The sequence below is a fragment of the Rutidosis leptorrhynchoides genome, chromosome 9, assembly GCF_046630445.1.
Source record: "Rutidosis leptorrhynchoides isolate AG116_Rl617_1_P2 chromosome 9, CSIRO_AGI_Rlap_v1, whole genome shotgun sequence".
In the NCBI taxonomy this organism is placed as follows: domain Eukaryota; kingdom Viridiplantae; phylum Streptophyta; class Magnoliopsida; order Asterales; family Asteraceae; genus Rutidosis; species Rutidosis leptorrhynchoides.
This window is the reverse complement of record NC_092341.1, coordinates 299,514,216-299,534,965: the sequence shown is the minus strand read 5'-3', so window position 1 is coordinate 299,534,965 and position 20,750 is coordinate 299,514,216. Positions and strand designations below refer to the sequence as shown.

General features: G+C 32.5%; 1 protein-coding gene across 1 annotated transcript in view; it reads left to right on the top strand.

Annotated features, from left to right (window-relative positions):
• The first annotated feature begins 403 nt into the window (after positions 1-403).
• The window catches only part of LOC139866770 (histone deacetylase 14, chloroplastic-like), a 94,479-nt gene continuing 74,132 nt past the window's right edge, over positions 404-20,750 (top strand). Inside the window, exon 1 of the mRNA XM_071855059.1 lies at positions 404-429. The gene's annotated coding sequence lies outside the window, so the exon portion shown is untranslated. The remainder of the gene's footprint in view (positions 430-20,750) is intronic.

Here is a 20,750-nt window from a genome sequence, read left to right as displayed (position 1 = left end):
CAAACAAGAAAATCGACTAAAATCAGGCACAAACTGCTTATTCAAGTACAAGTACAAGGAACGTGCTTTTTATCTTCTAAATGTTTTTAATTAACATTAACGAAAGCTTGTGCTATGAACATTTATATGATAAACGTATTTGAAACGTTTTTGTTACATTTATTCTTTGTCCTCTTCAAATTATACGTACACCTTTTATTTAAAAAATGTCCGAAAAAAAAGTACATAATTTTTTCGGATGAGTACCCGTCCAACGGACGGGCTCATAAATCTAAGTAAGCTAATACACCTACACGTACACCGTCATATTATTTTGCCCCTAAAATTGTTTAATTGGAACCTTTGCTCCGTTTGTGCTGTGCTACGAGATGAATATGAAAAATCTTTATCGTTATCGTTGTCATTATCATTATCATAATCTTCGATCAGGTGAATGCTCAAATATTTGTAATTTGCTTGTCTGTAATTTATCTTTTGAACTGTTTCATGACGACCTTAAAAAACAAGTTTATTGCTTTTGCGGAGCCTGTGTTATTTTACTGTTAGCTATACTAATATCTTGCTTATTTTAAGGATAGATTTTAATATTATCAAGTTTGTGTGTCTCTCATAAGTTGCTACTTGTTCTGTAACAATTTGATATATCCCTGTCCCACATTGGTAACAAATGTAAGTGAACCCGCAGCTTAACGCCTAATTCAAACGCCGGAAGTTATTCAAAGTTTAGAAACTTTGCCATTTTACTGTTATCTGATGGAAAATCGTGTGTACATTTAAATTTATAAACGCAGCAGAATATGAAAATAAACATCTTTTATTTTTATTAGCATTAAAATAAACATCATTTATTTAATTATAAACTTTCACACGATTAACGGTTCCCAACAAGATCCAATTACACCACTAATAATTGTCAAATTATAAATTCACAAAGTAGAGTTTAGATATACCTTTAACAAGCGATGCAAGAACGGTAGAACCAACTGTCCACGTCTAGGTTGAAACATATATTCAAAGTGTATGAATATCTCTATGGTTAATCCACACAGCACCTCGAACAACACCAATCGAATGCTAGTCCGCATATAACCCGAAACTAATATATAGAATATTAGTTGATGATAAGACGAATAATAAAAAGACTATCTTTTCTTTTCTTCTTATCGGCACCATCTACCACAAAGGATGTCAACCTTAATATAATTAAAAGCTTTGTATGTTATAATTCAGTAGGCTTATAACTACCTTTAGTGGTTTGATTCTTGATTAAGAATGCTAATAATGAAGTGTAAGAACAAAGATGATAATGGAGAGAAAGAAAGAAACACTTTGTAAGTGTGAGAAAATGGTGCAAGTTTAATGCTTGCATTCATGGCTATTTATAGCAAAAATATCACAAGTTTAGGTAATACAATAATATTACTTTTGTGTATCAATAATTGACTATCCATTTATATATATATTTATATATTATAACACTCCCCCTTGGATAGCAATTTTGTTTGTTTAAGATCAACTGTAAGTTACTGCCTCGTTAAAAACCTTGCTAAAGAAAACCCAGTGGGAAAAAACTTTAGCTAAGGGAAAAAGAGTGCAGCATGGAGTTGACTCCCCCTCAAGTATACATCGCTTCAGTTGTTACATCTTTTGAACATGTCTCATGCCAATGTTATGAACGTGTGTTCTGAAAATAGCAGTTGGAAGTGCTTTCGTGAAAAGATCAGCAGAGTTTTTGCTGGATTGAACATATCTCATTTCAATCTCGTTGTCCTTAATGAGATTTTGAGTGTATGAGAAGAATCTAGGAGGTATGTGTTTGGTTCGGTCACTTTTGATATACCCTTCTTTCATCTGTGCTATGCAAGCTGCATTATCTTCATAGATAATTGTTGGACTTTTATCGCGTTCTAGTCCACAAGAATCAGTAATGATTTGTGTCATTGATCTCAACCAAAAACATTCCCGAGTAGCTTCATGTAATGCAATCACTTCGGCGTGATTTGATGATGTAGCAACAAGTGTTTGTTTTTGAGAACGCCATGATATTGCAGTACCTCCATTTAGGAATACATATCCAGTTTGAGATTTAGCTTTATGTGGATCAGATAAATAACCTGCATCAGCATAACCAACCAAATCTTGTTTTGATTCGTTAGAATAAAATAATCCTAAATCAGTAGTTCCTCGAAGGTATCGAAATATGTGTTTGATCCCATTCCAGTGTCTTTTGGTAGGAGCAGAGCTGAACCTTGCCAATAAATTAACTGCAAAAGAAATGTCAGGTCTTGTACAATTTGTAAGATACATAAGAGCTCCAATTGCACTAAGCTATGGTACTTCTGGTCCAAGAATATTTTCATGATCTTCACATGGACGAAATGGATCAGTTTCAACCTTGAATGATCTAACAACCATAGGAGTACTTAATGGTTTTGCCTTGTCCATATTGAAACGTTTCAGAATCTTTTCAGTATATGTTGTTTGATGTACAAGTAAACCATTAGGCATATGCTCAATTTGTAAACCAAGGCAATACTTGGTTTTTCCGAGATCTTTCATTTCAAATTCTTTCTTTAGAAGTTGAATAGCTTCATGGATCTCTTTATTTGTACCTATGATGTTAAGATCATCAACATAAACAGCTATGATCACATATCCGGATGTTGTTTTCTTAATGAAAACACAAGGACAAGTAAGGTTATTTGTATACCCTTTGCTTATCAAGTAATCACTTAATCGGTTATACCACATACGTCCCGATTGTTTTAACCCATATAAAGACCTTTGTAATTTAATCGAATACATTTCTTTGGGTTTTGCATTTGATGCTTCTGGTACCTTAAATTCTTCAGGTATCTTCATATATATATCACTATCAAGTGATCCATATAGATAAGCAGTCACAACATCCATGAGATGCATTTCTAAATTTTTAGAAACTGCCAGGCTGATTAAGTATCTAAAAGTAATTGCATCCATAACAGGAGAATAAGTTTCTTCATAATCAATTCCCGGTCTTTGAGAAAAACCTTGAGCTACAAGTCTAGCTTTATACCTTGTAACTTCATTTTTCTCATTTCTTTTTCGGACAAAAATCCATCTGTATCCTACAGGTTTCACATCTTTAGGAGTGAGAATGATGGATCCGAAAACTTTTCTTTTATTGAGTGATTCTAATTCAGCTCGTATTGCTTCTTTTCTTTGAGCCCATTCATGTCTATTTTGACATTCAACTATAGATGTTGGTTCTGGATCATCATCATTATTCATGATGTCATATGCAACATTAAATGAAAATTTCTCATCAAGATTTTTCATTTCATTTCGGTTCCATAATATTTTTGAATGTGCATAATTGATTGCAATTTCTGTATTGACATCATCAATCTCCTCTGCAGTAGGAGTACTGATTTGTGGTTCTTCTTGAACACTTTCTTTTACCTTATTATCAGCTGATTTTCTTTTTCGAGGATTTTTATCTTTGGAACCAACTGGTCTCCCACGTTTCAGACGTGGCATATATTCTTGAGTGACTACATTATCAGTTTTCCGATTTGGAATCTCAACTCGAGCTGGAGTATTAACTGCTGGTATATATGATTTAGTCACCCTTTTTGTATCTGTGAATGCATCAGGCAATTGATTTGCAAGTTCTTGCATATGCATTATCTTTTGAACTTCTATCTCGCATTCTTTTGTGCGAGGATCAAGATACTTTAATTGAGGTTCACACCATGAAACATCATTTTCTTTATTTTTTATTTCTCCTCCTAATCTAGGAAACAATGTTTCATTAAAATGACAATCAGCAAAACGTGCTGTAAAAACATCACCTGTCATAGGTTCAATATACCTTATGATTGAAGATGTTTCATATCCAACATATATTCCCAACCTCCTTTGAGGACCCATTTTTGTACGTTGTGGTGGCGCAATTGGAACATATACTGCACAACCAAATGTTCTAAGGTGAGAAATATTTGGCTCTTGACCAAAAGCAAGTTGTAAGGGGGAATATTTATGACTTGCACTTGGTCTGATGCGAATCAATGCAGCAGCATGTAAAATTGCATGACCCCATATAGATACAGGGAGTTTTGTTCTCATTATCAATGGTCTAGCGATTAACTGTAAACGTTTAATCAGTGACTCGGCTAAACCATTTTGTGTATGCACATGAGCAACAGAATGTTCAACAACAATTCCTATAGACATGCAATAGTCATTAAATGCTTGAGATGTAAACTCACCAGCATTATCAAGTCTCACCTTTTTAATGATGTAATCAGAAAAATGTGCTCTCAATTTAATAATTTCGGCAAGAAATTTTGCAAATGCCACATTACGGCTTGATAACAGACAAACATGAGACCATCTACTAGATGCGTCTATTAGGACCATGAAATATCTAAATGGTCCACATGGTGGATGAATTGGTCCACAAATATCACCTTGAATTCTTTCAAGAAACATTAGTGATTCTTTCTCAACCTTAAGTGGTGAGGGTCTAGTTAACAATTTTCCAAGAGAGCAAGATATACATGGAACCATTGTATCATGAAGGATTTTTCTATCCTTCAGTGGATGTCCATGTGTACATTCAATAATTTTTTTCATCTTTGTTGATCCTGGATGGCCCAATCTGTTATGCCATAAATTAAATACACTAGAATCAATATACTTTTCTTTAATCACCATATGTGCTTCTGGTACATTTATATGTGTATAATGTAATCCAGAATTAAGTCTTGGCAGTTTTTCAATCACGTGATTCTTGTTAGTGATACTTAAATATTTCTCATTTTCTGCCGTTACTGACTGATAATCATATCCATTAAGGTATATGTCAGAAAAACTCAATAAATTTCTGCTTGACTTAGGAGAGAATAAGGCATTATTAATTAAAAATGTTGTACCGTTTGGTAATATGAATTTTGCCTTTCCTATCCCTTCTATCAAGTTAGCAGCACCTGATATTGTATGTATAGTTCCTTCCGTTGGTTTCAAATCAATGAAATATTTTTCAAATTTAAGTATAGTGTGTGTAGTACCACTATCTGCTATACAGAGATCTCCACTACTTGATTGATGTTGTGTTCTAGCAGAATTCATATTAAACTTCATATATAAGAAACAAACAGTAAGTATATAAATGTTACACAAAATGTTTATTACACACAAATAGATAAAACTGAAACATTTGACATACATAGAATTGAAACATCAAACATAGAACTGGAACATTTGATAAAACATATAGAACTGAAACATTTGAGAAAACATGATGACAAAGGTTAAATCATTTTATTTATAAAAGAAACATATTAATTTAATTCAAGAAATCTTCATATAAATCAGATGGTTGCTCAGTGACTGTTGGATCAATATTATCCACAAAATTTACTTCCTTTTCTTTACCTTTCAGCGAATCCTGATACATCTTAACAAGATGTTTAGATGTTCGGCAAGTATTAGCCCAGTGGCCCATTCTACCACATCTGTAACAAGATTCTTCAGAATTTTTAGAAGAATTTTCTTCAACATCTTGTTTAGTTGGCTTGTTTTGTGGTTGATATTTATATTTTCGTGGATTATTATTTCTTTGACCACCACGGCCACAACCACGGCCACGTCCACGCCCATTCCCATTACCATAAGGATGGTTTCTACCATAGTTATGGCTTTTGGCATGATGATGGCGATGGTTATTATAACCACGACCTTGCACGCATCCTTGTCCCTGTTTATAATTATTTGCAGTATTTGCTTCAGGGATTGCAAGTGTACCAGTAGGACGGGATTGCTGATTTTTCATTAATAGCTCATCATTTTGCTCTGCAACCAAGAGATATGAATTAAGTTCAGGATATGTGTTGAACTTTAGCATTCTCAAATTTCTTTGCACTGTGATGTTGGCAGCATTCATTGTGGAGAAAGTTTTCTCCAACATGTCTGCATCACTTATTTCATGTCCACAGAATTTAAGTTGTGAGACTGTATTATACAGAGCTGAGCTGTATTCATTTACTTTCTTAAAGTCTTGGAACCTTAATGTTCTCCATTGATCCATAGCAGCTGGAAGTAAAATTTCTCTTTGATTATTGAATCTACTTTTGAGACCTTCCCATAAAACATGGGGATCTTCTACAGTCACATAATTATTTTGTAAGCATTCATCAATATGTTGATGGATAAAGCAACATGCCGTTGCTTGTTCTTTTTCAGAACAAGTGTTGTTTTCATTTATGGTTTCAAGAATGCCCATTGATTTAAGATGCATTTTTACTTTTATAACCCATGGCATGTAGTTGTTTCCCGTTGATTCTAAAGGAGTAAATTTAAGCTTTTTCAGATTCGACATTTTCTATTATCAAAAATTAAAACAAACAACATGATAAATTAGAGTCAATTTATATTCATAAGTATATAAACATTAAACATAAATTTAATATAACATAAATGATAAGTAAGCGACAGTGTCGACCATATGTAAGCAATCATAAATAAATGTTATATAACATAAATGATAATTAGGTGACAGTGTCGACCATATAAATGTTAGATAATAGAAATATAAATGTTAGTAACATAAATGATAATTAGACGACAGTGTCTACCATATAAATATTATATAATAGAAATATAAATGTTAGTAACATAAATGATAATTAGGCGACAGTGTCTACCATATAAATGTTAGATAATAGAAATATAAATGTTAGTAACATAAATGATAATTAGGCGACAGTGTCGACCATATATTATTCAGGTGGTATAACCGACCATATATCATTTAGGTGGCAGAGCCAACCATAATTAGTATTAAGATTATCGTGCTGATAACGTGTTATAATTCAGTAGGCTTATAACTACCTTTAGTGGTTTGATTCTTGATTAAGAATGCTAATAATGAAGTGTAAGAACAAAGATGATAATGGAGAGAAAGAAAGAAACACTTTGTAAGTGTGAGAAAATGGTGCAAGTTTAATGCTTGCATTCATGGCTATTTATAGCAAAAATATCACAAGTTTAGGTAATACAATAATATTACTTTTGTGTATCAATAATTGACTATCCATTTATATATATATATTTATATATTATAACATTGTATTCATTCTTAGATTGTGTTATAAGAACAAAAACGGCTGCCACTTGATTTAATTTCTTCTTTTTGATACTTGTCGCTCAAAACCAAAGAATAATTTCTTCTTTTTGATACTTGTCGCTCAAAACCAAAGAATAAGGATAACTTCCTTTTTCTTGCGCCTCATGTATTGCAAAAGGGGTTATGAACCCTTTTTAAAATTAAAACCTTTTTAATGTTTTTGTGTCGTCTTAAACAAAAACGCATAAACCGACTTTTGTTGTTTCGTAACCAATCAAAAACAAAAGTATACATATGGCATTTATATGATAATTTTTTTTTGATTTGATGCAACTTCTTTTTCACGGCAAAAAAAAAAACATATATATATATATATATATATATATATATATATATATATATATATATATATATATATACTTTTTTTTTAGTTTGACTTAAATATAAAATAAACTCATTCGAAATAAGACTATTAAATATTTGGTGGTACAACGGTCCATTGAGTATTTTATATTTAATTAAATCATATTTAATTAAACAATACTTTTCGAACTATAGGTTATAATTATATATCAACAATATATAATAACTGGTGTTTAAATGCTAAAGTGTGTGACCCCATAGGCTTGTATATAATCGGTAGTATAGATTTGTGTTATGATGTGCACACTAAACCAACAAACTCCCACTTGTGCATGCCATAACATCTAGAAAACTATACAGACACATATTGGCGTCTAGCAACACGTCAATGCCCCCAAAAATATACAAGTGTTTGTTTCAACTAAATGAACTATCATTATTATTAAAATGGTTTAATGATTGAGTGTCTATCGTCCCTTTATTACCGATACCGAGTTGACATGAGACATGGATCTAGTCATTCTCATTTGTCAACTAATTATGTTTCTCGATCTAAAAAGACTGAATGCGATCACCAAGTTAAAATTGATCATCAATCAATATAGCTTAGACACGGCCGTGTAAATATCCATTCATTTTCATCGAGGGGCCCAATGGTATCATACTCTTACATAGAGGAATAAATCCCATTTTGATTATATGCGTTTCTCATGTACTTCACATCATACCTAATGATGACCTTTATAACTACCTTGTTCAGGACAGCGTTTAACCATATCAAAGTATAATATGTCATACAATCGAAAACCAACATATACATCTCAGGTCTAAGGACACAAAGACATAACCATTATGAGATTCACTATTGACGACGATCCATGTAGTGACATCTCATGATTGGGTCATTCCAATATTCATCATCAATGAATACATATGAATTTTGGTCTCAACAAGTTTACTATCACCATCAGTGAATAAAACCAAACATTCATAATAATCTTAATTCATGTTATTCCCATAACATGACCGATTATGGAGATTTAGAATAATCAACAATTATTCATGGATTAAACATGCTAATATAGAACACAGTGATATAAATGAAAACGAGCATACCGAGTATCTCAATTCATTAAGATAAAACTGCTTAATGTTCCAAAAATATCCAAATACTAAATTACAGATGGAAAATATCAGTAGCATAACGAAGTCCAATATTATTAGCATGATCATCATGCCTGTTGTGCATCAAGGGCTTCGTGAACAGGTCAGCCACGATATCATCTGTATGAACCTTAGGAATACTAATTTCATTCCTCTCAACGACTTCACAAATGTAGTCAAACTTTCGAAGAATGTGTCAGATACTTTTATGTACATGTGATTCTTTCGTAAGTATAATAACACTCGAACTATCACATTACATTTTCATAAGGAATTCAGTGTTGGGAACTCTTCTGAGTTCGGCAACAAAACTTCCAAATCCAACAGCTTCCTGAGTAGCTTCTCAAGCAGCAGTGTATTCTGATTTTGTTGTAGATTGTGCAACAGTGCTCTGCTTTGAGCTCTTCCAATCAACTATCTTGTCCATCATGACAAAGACATAGACTGAGTGGGATCGAGAATCATCTCGATCAGTTCAGAAACTAGTATTTCAACTCTTCTTCTAAACAACCGTAAACCAAGAACATATCTTCAGTACTTTGTAAATACTTAAGAATATTCTTAACAACAATCTAATGTTCTTAACCTAGATTTTGTTGATAATGACTCGTCAAACTCAAAAATAACGAGACATAATTTTAGTACATAACATGGCATACATAATGGATCATATAGCCGAAGCATATGGGACACATTTTATTCGTCTTATCTCATCACGTGTGATAAGACTTCGAGACTTGCTCAAGGATATGCCCTTTTCAACATGCAATACTCCAAGGTTGGAGTAATGCATGCTAAATCTCTACAAGATAAGATATGTACATCAATTCAAACCAATAAGCCATTTGAATCTTTTTCTATAGATCATGATTCCAAGTATATATGTATCTTCTCCAAGATCCTTTATGGAAAAACATTTTCAAGCCAAGACTTGACATCTTGCAAGTTGAATGTTATTTCCAATAAGTAGTATGTCATCAACATAAAAGATCAAGAAGAACTACTTTGCTCCCACTAGATTTAATGTAAACACAGAACTCATCTTGTTTATGAGAAAAACCAAAGTCTTTGATATTCTCATCCCAAAGATTCCAGCTCCTGAATGCTTGCTTTAATCCATAAATGGATTTTAAAAGCTTGCATACTTTATTAGGATGCTTAGGATATATAAATCCTTTCAGCTGAACCATATATACGTCCTCGCTTAGGTCGCCGTTTAGGAAAGTGGTTTGATATCCATTTACCATACTTCATAATCATGAAAAGTAGCTATGGTAACAAGTATCCTAATTTATAAAGCTCGCGATCAGTGAAAAAGTTTCATCATAACCTTTTGCCACGAATAGAGCTTTAAAAGTGTTTACATTTTCGTCCATGCAAGTCTTTACTTTGAAGACTCATTTACACCCTAATGTGTTACAATTGGGTAAAAGATTAATCAAGTCTCATACTTTATTATCTTTCATGGACTGCATCCTTGCATTCATAGTATCTCGTCATTTGGCAGATTCTCATAATCTGATATGACCCTTCACGATAGCTAGAGGGTTCATCATAATTCCCTATATGAGGTTCATCTGAATTAATCAGAAGATAATACCTCACGTCTATGAAGAGTTCTACTAGATCTATGACGTGCAGGTGCAACACGTTATGGCTCACCAACAGTGTGTTCAGCTTTAACGTGTGGATAACTAGTGTTTATAGAAGGTATGTTACTTTGTGTCTCTTGAATTTCTTCAAGATATACTTTACTCCCACTAAATTCTTGTAAGAGAAGATCTCTTTAAAAGAACTCAGCAGACCGAGTAGAAAATACGTTCTTTTCAGCTTGGTAGTAAAAATAGTAACCTATTGTTTCCTTTGGGTATCACAAAAGTGACATTGATACTTCTGAGTTTTGTTTAAAGTGTCATGTTTCACATACACTTCACAATCCAGACTTTCAGATAAGACAAATTGGGAATCTTCCCATGCCATATTTCATATGGTGTCTTTTCTACCTTCTTGGTTGGAACCATATTGAGTATGCATGCAGCAGACTCTAATGCATAACCCCCAAAAGACGGTGGTAGAGTAGTCAGACTCATCATAGATCGAACCATATTGAGAATAATTCGATTCCTCCATTCAGACTCACCATTGAGTAGTGGTGTGTAAGGTGGAGTGAATTGTAAGACAATCACACAATTCTACAGGTGGTCCAAAACTCTTGACTCATATATTCACTTCCTCCATCAGAGTGAAGTGATTTAATGGTCTTTTCAAGCTGATTCTTTACTTCATTTTGAAAGACTTTAAACCTTTCAAATACTTCATGTTTATATTTCGGCAAGTAAACATAACCATATCTACTATAACTAGCAGTTAATGTAATGAAGTAAGATTCATCATTTCTAGACATTGTTCTAAAAGGGCCACATACATCAGTATGTATTAGTCCTAAAAGATTTTTAGCTCTTTCATCTAAATCGAAGAAATGAGCCTTTATCATCTTCCATATTAACATGAATCGCATACATCAAATGACTCAAAGTCAGTTGATTCCAAAAATCCATTAGAATGGAGTTTTGAAATGCCTTGTTTATATAACCAAGACGACAATGTCATAGATAGGTTTTATTCAAGTCTTGCTTGAATTGTTTGGCGGTACAGGTATACACATAATTTATCAATTGAAATTACACCATGTTTATCAATTTCAAAAATACAATCACGTGGATAGACATTAAGATAGAAATACTATCCTTAGAAACTGAAAAATCAAAGTGCGTAAATGCAAGTTCAAAACCAGCATCTTTCAAACTATATTGCTCATAATACTATGAACGTAATGACATTGTTCCAACAAAACAATAAGACCACTTGGAAGAGTAAGCTCATAGTGACCAATGGCTTCAACCGAAGCTTGAATCCTATTGCCCACTCGCAAATCCAGTGTGCCTTTCTTCAGTCTATTACTTCTTCTCATTCCCTTTATATTGTTAAAGGTGTGAAGACCACAACCGGTTAACAAAGATCCAGGAATCACTAGAAGAAGTATATAACTGTATATGAAATATACCTGAGTATGCTAGTCTTAATAGCATTGCCTTTTCTCAGCTCAGATTGTTGGATAGGACAACTTCCTTATCCAATTGTCAACCTTTCCAGAATGGAAACATTCGGCGTCTTTTGTTGGGCTTTCCTTGTTCGAAGGTGAAATAATTTTCCTGGCAAATGATTTATCATTTCCTTTCACAAAGTGTTCGGCTTATTCTTTTTTTCACTCTTTAATCCTACTTCTCTTACTCATCGAACAACTTTCGATAAGCATTTTGCTGAGTAGCAGCAACTGCCATAGCAGGAAGAACGGATAAGGGTTCTAAATTTTGTTCAACTCCCATTTATGCTTGAGAAACAATTCTCCGGTTGCATTGTTAGTCTAGGAAGTTTAAACATTGAGTTTATCCTTCTCCAACAAAGAAGGAAGTGTGTTTTGGTTTACGTTTTGATTATTTGACATCTACAACAGATATAAGATTCAATTTAGTATTTTCGATATTGAGCTTTAATAAATTAACTACCCAAGTTTTTATAATATTTTTTTAAAAACAATTAATTTACGAAAGCCTAAGATCCACATAGAGGTTCCATAGCCACATCTGTTGATCAGCTAGCAGTTATGGAGTCTATTGGTAGGTAGCGGGTACCAATTGCATTACAAGTGCAACTTTTAGATCTTTATGAGACCTAGAGATATATGTAGTCCAACAAACCACTATTTATCTACCAGCATGTTTGTCTCATCCTTGCCTCGAACTCAGGTCTCACCGTGAATGCGATTAAGTCGTCCAATTTGGAAACAGTGAAAATTCACGATAGTCTCACTAGATCGAAAAATCCACCTCGTGGCTATAATTCAGCCTAGTCTCACTAGATCAGAAAAATAACGAGGAGTGTTTGCAAGCTCATTGGATGGCATGACTTAAATTTGACGGGTATTTTAAAAAAACTTGTGTCAACGAATAATGCATGCACACAAGATTCGTTACACTATTAGTTAAAAAACATTTTAACCAATTATATATGTCAATTACGTTTGTGTGTTTAAATTATATCATATAAACTAACAAATACACAAACGTCTATCGTTTTAAAATAATTTTAAAAGATGTCGCCCATATATATTATTTGAGTTTTAAAATCATCAATTTTAAACTCGTTAGAGTTTAACTTTTAAAATCAACAATTTTAATCTTTAAACTCGTTACGTGTTTTATTGAATGTTTTCATCAAAAACAATTTAGCATAGATTATAATCAACAATTATAAATAAACATTTAAATAAAAGACAACCACGCATCACACATATACATAGCCTAGCCCAAAATCCTATGCTTGATCCCATGAGCCGACATGGGATCAAGAGGTCAAACTTGAAATGTTCCGTTCTTATTGATTAAAAACGTTCTATATTAATTGATTTCGTTGCGAGGTTTTGACCTCTATATGAGACATTTTTCAAAGACTGCATTCATTTTAAAACAAACCATAACCTTTATTTCATCAATAAAGGTTTAAAAAGCTTTACGTAGATTATCAAATAATGATAATCTATAATATCCTGTTTACACACGACCATTACATAATGGTTTACAATACAAATATGTTACAACAAAATAAGTTTCTTGAATGCAGTTTTTACACAATATCATACAAGCATGGACTCCAAATCTCGTCCTTATTTAAGTATGCGACAGCGGAAGCTCTTAATAATCACCTGAGAATAAACATGCTTAAAACGTCAACAAAAATGTTGGTGAGTTATAGGTTTAACCTATATATTATCAAATCATAATAATAGACCACAAGATTTCATATTTCAATACACATCCCATACATAGAGATAAAAATTATTCATATGGTGAACACCTGGTAATCGACATTAACAATATGCATATATGAATATCCCCATCATTCCGGGATCCTCCTTCGGACATGATATAAATTTCGAAGTACTAAAGCATCCGGTACTTTGGATGGGGCTTGTTGGGCCCGATAGATCTATCTTTAGGATTCGCGTCAATTAGGGTGTCTGTTCCCTAATTCTTAGATTACCAGACTTAATAAAAAGGGGCATATTCGATTTCGATAATTCAACCATAGAATGTAGTTTCACGTACTTGTGTCTATTTTGTAAATCATTTATAAAACCTGCATGTATTCTCATCCCAAAAATATTAGATTTTAAAAGTGGGACTATAACTCACTTTCACAGATTTTTTTTTACTTCGTCGGGAAGTAAGACTTGGCCACTGGTCGATTCACGAACCTATAACAAATATGTACATATATATCAAAGTATGTTCAAAATATATTTACAACACTTTTAATATATTTTGATGTTTTAAGTTTATTAAGTCAGCTGTCATCGTTAGTAACCTACAACTAGTTGTCCACAGTTAGATGTACAGAAATAAATCGATATATATTATCTTGAATCAATCCACGACCCAGTGTATACATATCTCAGTATTGATCACAACTCAAACTATATATATTTTGGAATCAACCTCAACCCTGTATAGCTAACTCCAACATTCACATATAGAGTGTCTATGGTTGTTCCGAAATATATATAGATATGTCGACATGATAGGTCGAAACATTGTATACGTGTCTATGGTATCTCAAGATTACATAATATACAATACAAGTTGATTAAGTTATGGTTGGAATAGATTTGTTACCAATTTTCACGTAGCTAAAATGAGTAGTTTTTACCAATTTTGTTTTGCTCGCCATTTCTTCGTTTCTAATCCGTTTTGAGTAATTTAAGTGGCCACGGTTTCGTATTGAACTTGACTTTATGAAACTAAACAGAAAAGGTATAGGTTTATAGTCAAAAATACAAGTTACAAGTCGTTTTTGAAAGAGGTAGTCATTTCCGTCGAAAGAACGACATCTTGATGACTGTTTTGAAAAACATACTTTCACTTTGAGTTTAACCATGATTTTTGGATATGATTTCATGTTCATAAGAAAAATCATTTTCCCAGAATTATAGCCTTTAAATCAAAGTTTTTCATAGTTTTTAATTATCCAAACCAAAACAGCCCCCGGTTGTAACTACGACGGCGTAAATCCGGTTTTATGGTGTTTATCGTGTTTTCGGGTTTTAAATCATTAAGTTAGCATATCATATAGATATAGATCATGTGTAAAGTTGATTTTAAAAGTGTAGTTAGAAGGATTAACTTTATTTGCGAACAAGTTTAGAATTAACTAAACTATGTTCTAGTGATTACTAGTTTACCACTTCGAATATGATAGCTTTTTATGTATGAATCGAATGATGTTATGAACATCATTACTACCTTAAGTTCCTTGGATAAACCTACTGGAAAAGAGAAGAATGGATCTAGGTTCAACGGATCCTTGGATGGCTCGAAGTTCTTGAAGCAGAATCATGACACGAAAACAAGTTCAAGTAAGATCATCACTTGAAATAAGATTGTTATAGTTATAGAAATTGAACCAAAGTTTGAATATGATTATTACCTTGTATTAGAATGACAACCTACTGTAAGAAACAAAGATTTCTTGAGGTTGGATGATCACCTTACAAGATTGGAAGTGAGCTAGCAAACTTGAAAGTATTCTTGATTTTATGTAACTAGAACTTGTAGAATTTATGAAGAACACTTAGAACTTGAAGATAGAACTTGAGAGAGATCAATTAGATGAAGAAAATTGAAGAATGAAAGTGTTTGTAGATGTTTTTGGTCGTTGGTGTATGGATTAGATATAAAGGATATGTAATTTTGTTTTCATGTAAATAAGTTATGAATGATTACTCATATTTTTGTAATTTTATGAGATATTTCATGCTAGTTGCCAAATGATGGCTTCCACATGTGTTAGGTGACTCACATGGGCTGCTAAGAGCTGATCATTGGTGTAGTGACCCGAACTTTTCCATGTTTATATATATATTAAATGAAATTGTTATTTACATGATTAAGTGTTTTCAACATGTTAAGCAATCAAACTTGTTAAGACTTGATTAATTGAAATAGGTTTCATATAGACAATTGACCACCCAAGTTGACCGGTGATTCACGAACGTTAAAACTTGTAAAAACTATATGATGACATATATATGGATATATATATATAGTTAACATGATATTATGATAAGTAAACATATCATTAAGTATATTAACAATGAACTACATATGTAAAAACAAGACTACTAACTTAATGATTTTGAAACGAGACATATATGTAACGATTATCGTTGTAACGACATTTAATGTATATATATCATATTAAGAGATATTTATACATCATAATATCATGATAATATAATAATTTAAAATCTCATTTGATATTATAAACATTGGGTTAACAACACTTAACGAGATCGTTAACCTAAAGGTTTCAAAACAACACTTACATGTAACGACTAACGATGACTTAACGACTCAGTTAAAATGTATATACATGTAGTGTTTTAATATGTATTCATACACTTTTGAAAGACTTCAAGACACTTATCAAAATACTTCTACTTAACAAAAATGCTTGCAATTACATCCTCGTTCAGTTTCATCAACAATTCTACTCGTATGCACCCGTATTCGTACTCGTACAATACACAGCTTTTAGATGTATGTACTATTGGTATATACACTCTAATGATCAGCTCTTAGCAGCCCATGTGAGTCACCTAACACATGTGGGAACCATCATTTGGCAATTAGCATGAAATATCTCATAAAATTACAAAAATATGAGTAATCATTCATGACTTATTTACATGAAAACAAAATTTCATATCCTTTATATCTAATCCATACACCAACGACCAAAAACACCTACAAACACTTTCATTCTTCAATTTTCTTCATCTAATTGATCTCTCTCTCAAGTTCTATCTTCAAGTTCTAAGTGTTCTTCATAAATTTCAAAAGTTCTAGTTTCATAAAATCAAGAATACTTCCAAGATTGCAAGTTTACTTCCAAGTTTTCTAAATCCATTCCAAGTAATCATCCAAGATAAAGAAACCTTTGTTACTTACAGTAGGTTACCTTTCTAATACAAGGAAATAATCATATTCAAACTTTAATTCAATTTCTATAACTATAACAATCTTATTTCGAGTGGAAATCTTACTTGAAATTGTTTTCGTGTCATGATTCTGCTTCAAGAACTTTCAAGCCATCCAAGGATCCTTTGAAGCTAGATCTATTTTTCTCATTTCCAGTAGTTTTATCCAAGGAACTTGAGGTAGTAATGATGTTCATAACATCATTCGATTCATACATATAAAGCTATCTTATTCGAAGGTTTAAACTTGTAATCACTAGAACATAGTTTAGTTAATTCTAAACTTGTTCGCAAATAAAAGTTAATCCTTCTAACTTGACTTTTAAAATCAACTAAACACATGTTCTATATCTATATGATATGCTAACTTAATGATTTAAAACCTGGAAACACGAAAAACACCGTAAAACCGGATTTACGCCGTCGTAGTAACACCGCGGGCTGTTTTGGGTTAGTTAATTAAAAACTATGATAAACTTTGATTTAAAAGTTGTTATTCTGGGAAATGATTTTTATTATGAACATGAAACTATATCCAAAAATCATGGTTAAACTCAAAGTGGAAGTATGTTTTCTAAAATGGTCATCTAGACGTCGTTCTTTCGACTGAAATGACAACCTTTACAAAAATGACTTGTAACTTATTTTTCCGACTATAAACCTATACTTTTTCTGTTTAGATTCATAAAATAGAGTTCAATATGAAACCATAGCAATTTGATTCACTCAAAACGGATTTAAAATGAAGAAGTTATGGGTAAAACAAGATTGGATAATTTTTCTCATTTTAGCTACGTGAAAATTGGTAACAAATCTATTCCAACCATAACTTAATCAACTTGTATTGTATATTATGTAATCTTGAGATACCATAGACACGTATACAATTTTTCGACCTATCATGTCGACACATCTATATATATTTCGGAACAACTATAGACACTCTATATGTGAATGTTGGAATTAGCTATACAGGGTTGAGATTGATTCCAAAATATATATAGTTTGAGTTGTGATCAATACTGAGATACGTATACACTGGGTCGTGGATTGATTCAAGATAATATTTATCGATTTATTTCTGTACATCTAACTGTGGACAACTAGTTGTAGGTTACTAACGAGGACAGCTGACTTAATAAACTTAAAACATCAAAATGTATTAAAAGTATTGTAAATATATTTTGAACATACTTTGATATATATGTATATATTGTTATAGGTTCGTGAATCAACCAGTGGCCAAGTCTTACTTTCCGACGAAGTAAAAATCTGTGAAAGTGAGTTATAGTCCCACTTTTAAAATCTAATATTTTTGGGATGAGAATATATGCAGGTTTTATAAATGATTTACAAAATAGACACAAGTACGTGAAACTACATTCTATGGTTGAATTATCGAAATCGAATATGCCTCTTTTTATTAAGTCTGGTAATCTAAGAATTAGGGAACAGACACCCTAATTGACGCGAATCCTAAAGATAGATCTATTGGGCCCAACAAGCCCCATCCAAAGTACCAGATACTTTAGTACTTCAAAATTTATATCATATCCGAAGGGTGTCCCGGAATGATGGGGATATTCTTATATATGCATCTTGTTAATGTCGGTTACCAGGTGTTCACCATATGAATGATTTTTTTCTCTATGTATGGGATGTGTATTGAAATATGAAATCTTGTGGTCTATTGTTACGATTTGATATATATATGTTAAACCTATAACTCACCAACATTTTTGTTGACGTTTAAAGCATGTTTATTCTCAGGTGAATACTAAGAGCTTCCGCTGTTGCATACTAAAATAAGGACAAGATTTGGAGTCCATGTTTGTATGATATTGTGTAAAAACTGCATTCAAGAAACTGATTTCGATGTAACATATTTGTATTGTAAACCATTATGTAATGGTCGTGTGTAAACAGGATATTTTAGATTATCATTATTTGATAATCTACGTAAAGCTTTTTAAACCTTTATTTATGAAATAAAGGTTATGGTTTGTTTTAAAAATGAATGCAGTCTTTGAAAAACGTCTCATATAGAGGTCAAAACCTCGCAACGAAATCAATTAATATGGAACGTTTTTAATCAATAAGAACGAGACATTTCAGTTGGTATCCCAGCGTTGGTCTTAGAGAACCAGAAAATTTATATTAGTGTGTCTTATCGAGTTTGTTAGGATGCATTAGTGAGTCTGGACTTCGACCGTGTTTTCTTTAAAAATGATTGCTTAACATTTTTGTTGGAAACTATATATTAATAACATGTATATATTATGTGATATATTAATCTCTTAACATGTTTGATATTGTGTGATAGATGTATACCTCTAGCACAAATCCCATTGACTCACCTAATAATAACGAAGAGTCGAATATATATTGGACTGATTCACAAGTTCCCGAAGAAGAACCGGAAGAAGAATCAGAACCGGAAGAAGAATCAGAATCGGAAGAGGAGGAACCGGAGGAGGAAATAGAACCGGTTGGGGAAATAATAAAACGGTTAAGTAAAAGAAAATCCTCAACCAACCGACCAAGGTTAATTATGGTCAATGGTGTTTCCACCAAGGAAGCAAAATATTGGAAGGATTACCAATTCTCCGATGAATCGGATTCCGACGAGAATTCCGATGATGTTATAGAAATTATCCCAATTGAATTTAAAAAGGCAAAAGAAAATAATAAGGGAAAGAGCATAAAAATAGAGAAATCTAATTCCAACCCCGATGAACTTTATATGTATCGTCAACCCCCGAACCAAAACCGAAGAAGAAGAAACGAGCGAGTCGGAATAAGATAGTTGTATTCGTGTGGTGTAATATATGTAATATAGTGTGCTTATGCTTTATGATATATGTAAAAATTGCTTGTATTAATAAGTATTTTTTTATGAATCTAACTCTTGTCTATTTTATAGTATAAAAACACAAAATGGATAGACAACCCAATATTTTAAGAGACCTACCCGGAGACATGATTGATGAAATCTTGTCTAGAGTCGGTCAGAATTCTTCGGCACAATTATTTACGGCGAAATCAGTTTGTAAGACATTCGAAGAACGTTCCAAGAATGTCTTGGTTTACAAGAGACTTTCGTTTGAAAGATGGGGGATATCACATTGGGAAACCCATAAGTTACGATGTGTTTACTTTGACGCATATATTGCGGGGAACCCAAATGCTATTTTACGCAACGGGTTAAGAAATTATTTTGACTCAATGTATCCGAATATAGGACTTCATGATTTAGAAAAAGTGGCTAACATGCAACATAAAGAAGCATGCTATGTTTACGGGTTAGTAATGTTCGCTTCTCACCAAAGTGAGAAAAAGAACATCGGGCTACAACTATTAAACAAAATGTTCTCACAAGTGACGGAGTCGGTAATTGGGGTAAGAAATGAGGTTTTTAGGTTATTACGAGACTGTTGGTCATTACGTAACCATCGTCCCTTTGACGACGTTACAACACGCTATCTTATCAACGGCCATAACGGTTATGTTCCACAAGACTAAGGATGGAAAGTAGTCCTAGTAAAACCAGAATGCATGACTTGTTTCTGGACGTATGAATTACGTGTCTTTATTGCCTTTGCTGAACGACTTGTGTACTAGCTAGAATTATCTTCACAACTATCTTGCATCAAAGTTATTGTGTGCTATATTTCATGCTTTATGTAAAATAAGCGGCATTGTAAGTTTGTAAAATATTGTATAAAAGTTTGAATGCGAAATATTATTATAATCAGTTTTTCATATAGAATTGTAGTAGTTGAATTGTATATTAGCTACTAAGTATGAACTTAACGGGTAGGTACTACCCGAATTTAAACTTATAAAATGCTAATATGAAAAAAAAGCTTTTATAAATGAGTTCATATTATGCTACGAAATACTATTAACTACTCTTAATATTCTGTATGATTAACTTGTTCCATTTGACTATTTTGAAGGAAATGGCACCGACTACTCGACACACCGTGAATATGAATGAAGAGGAATTCCGTACTTTTC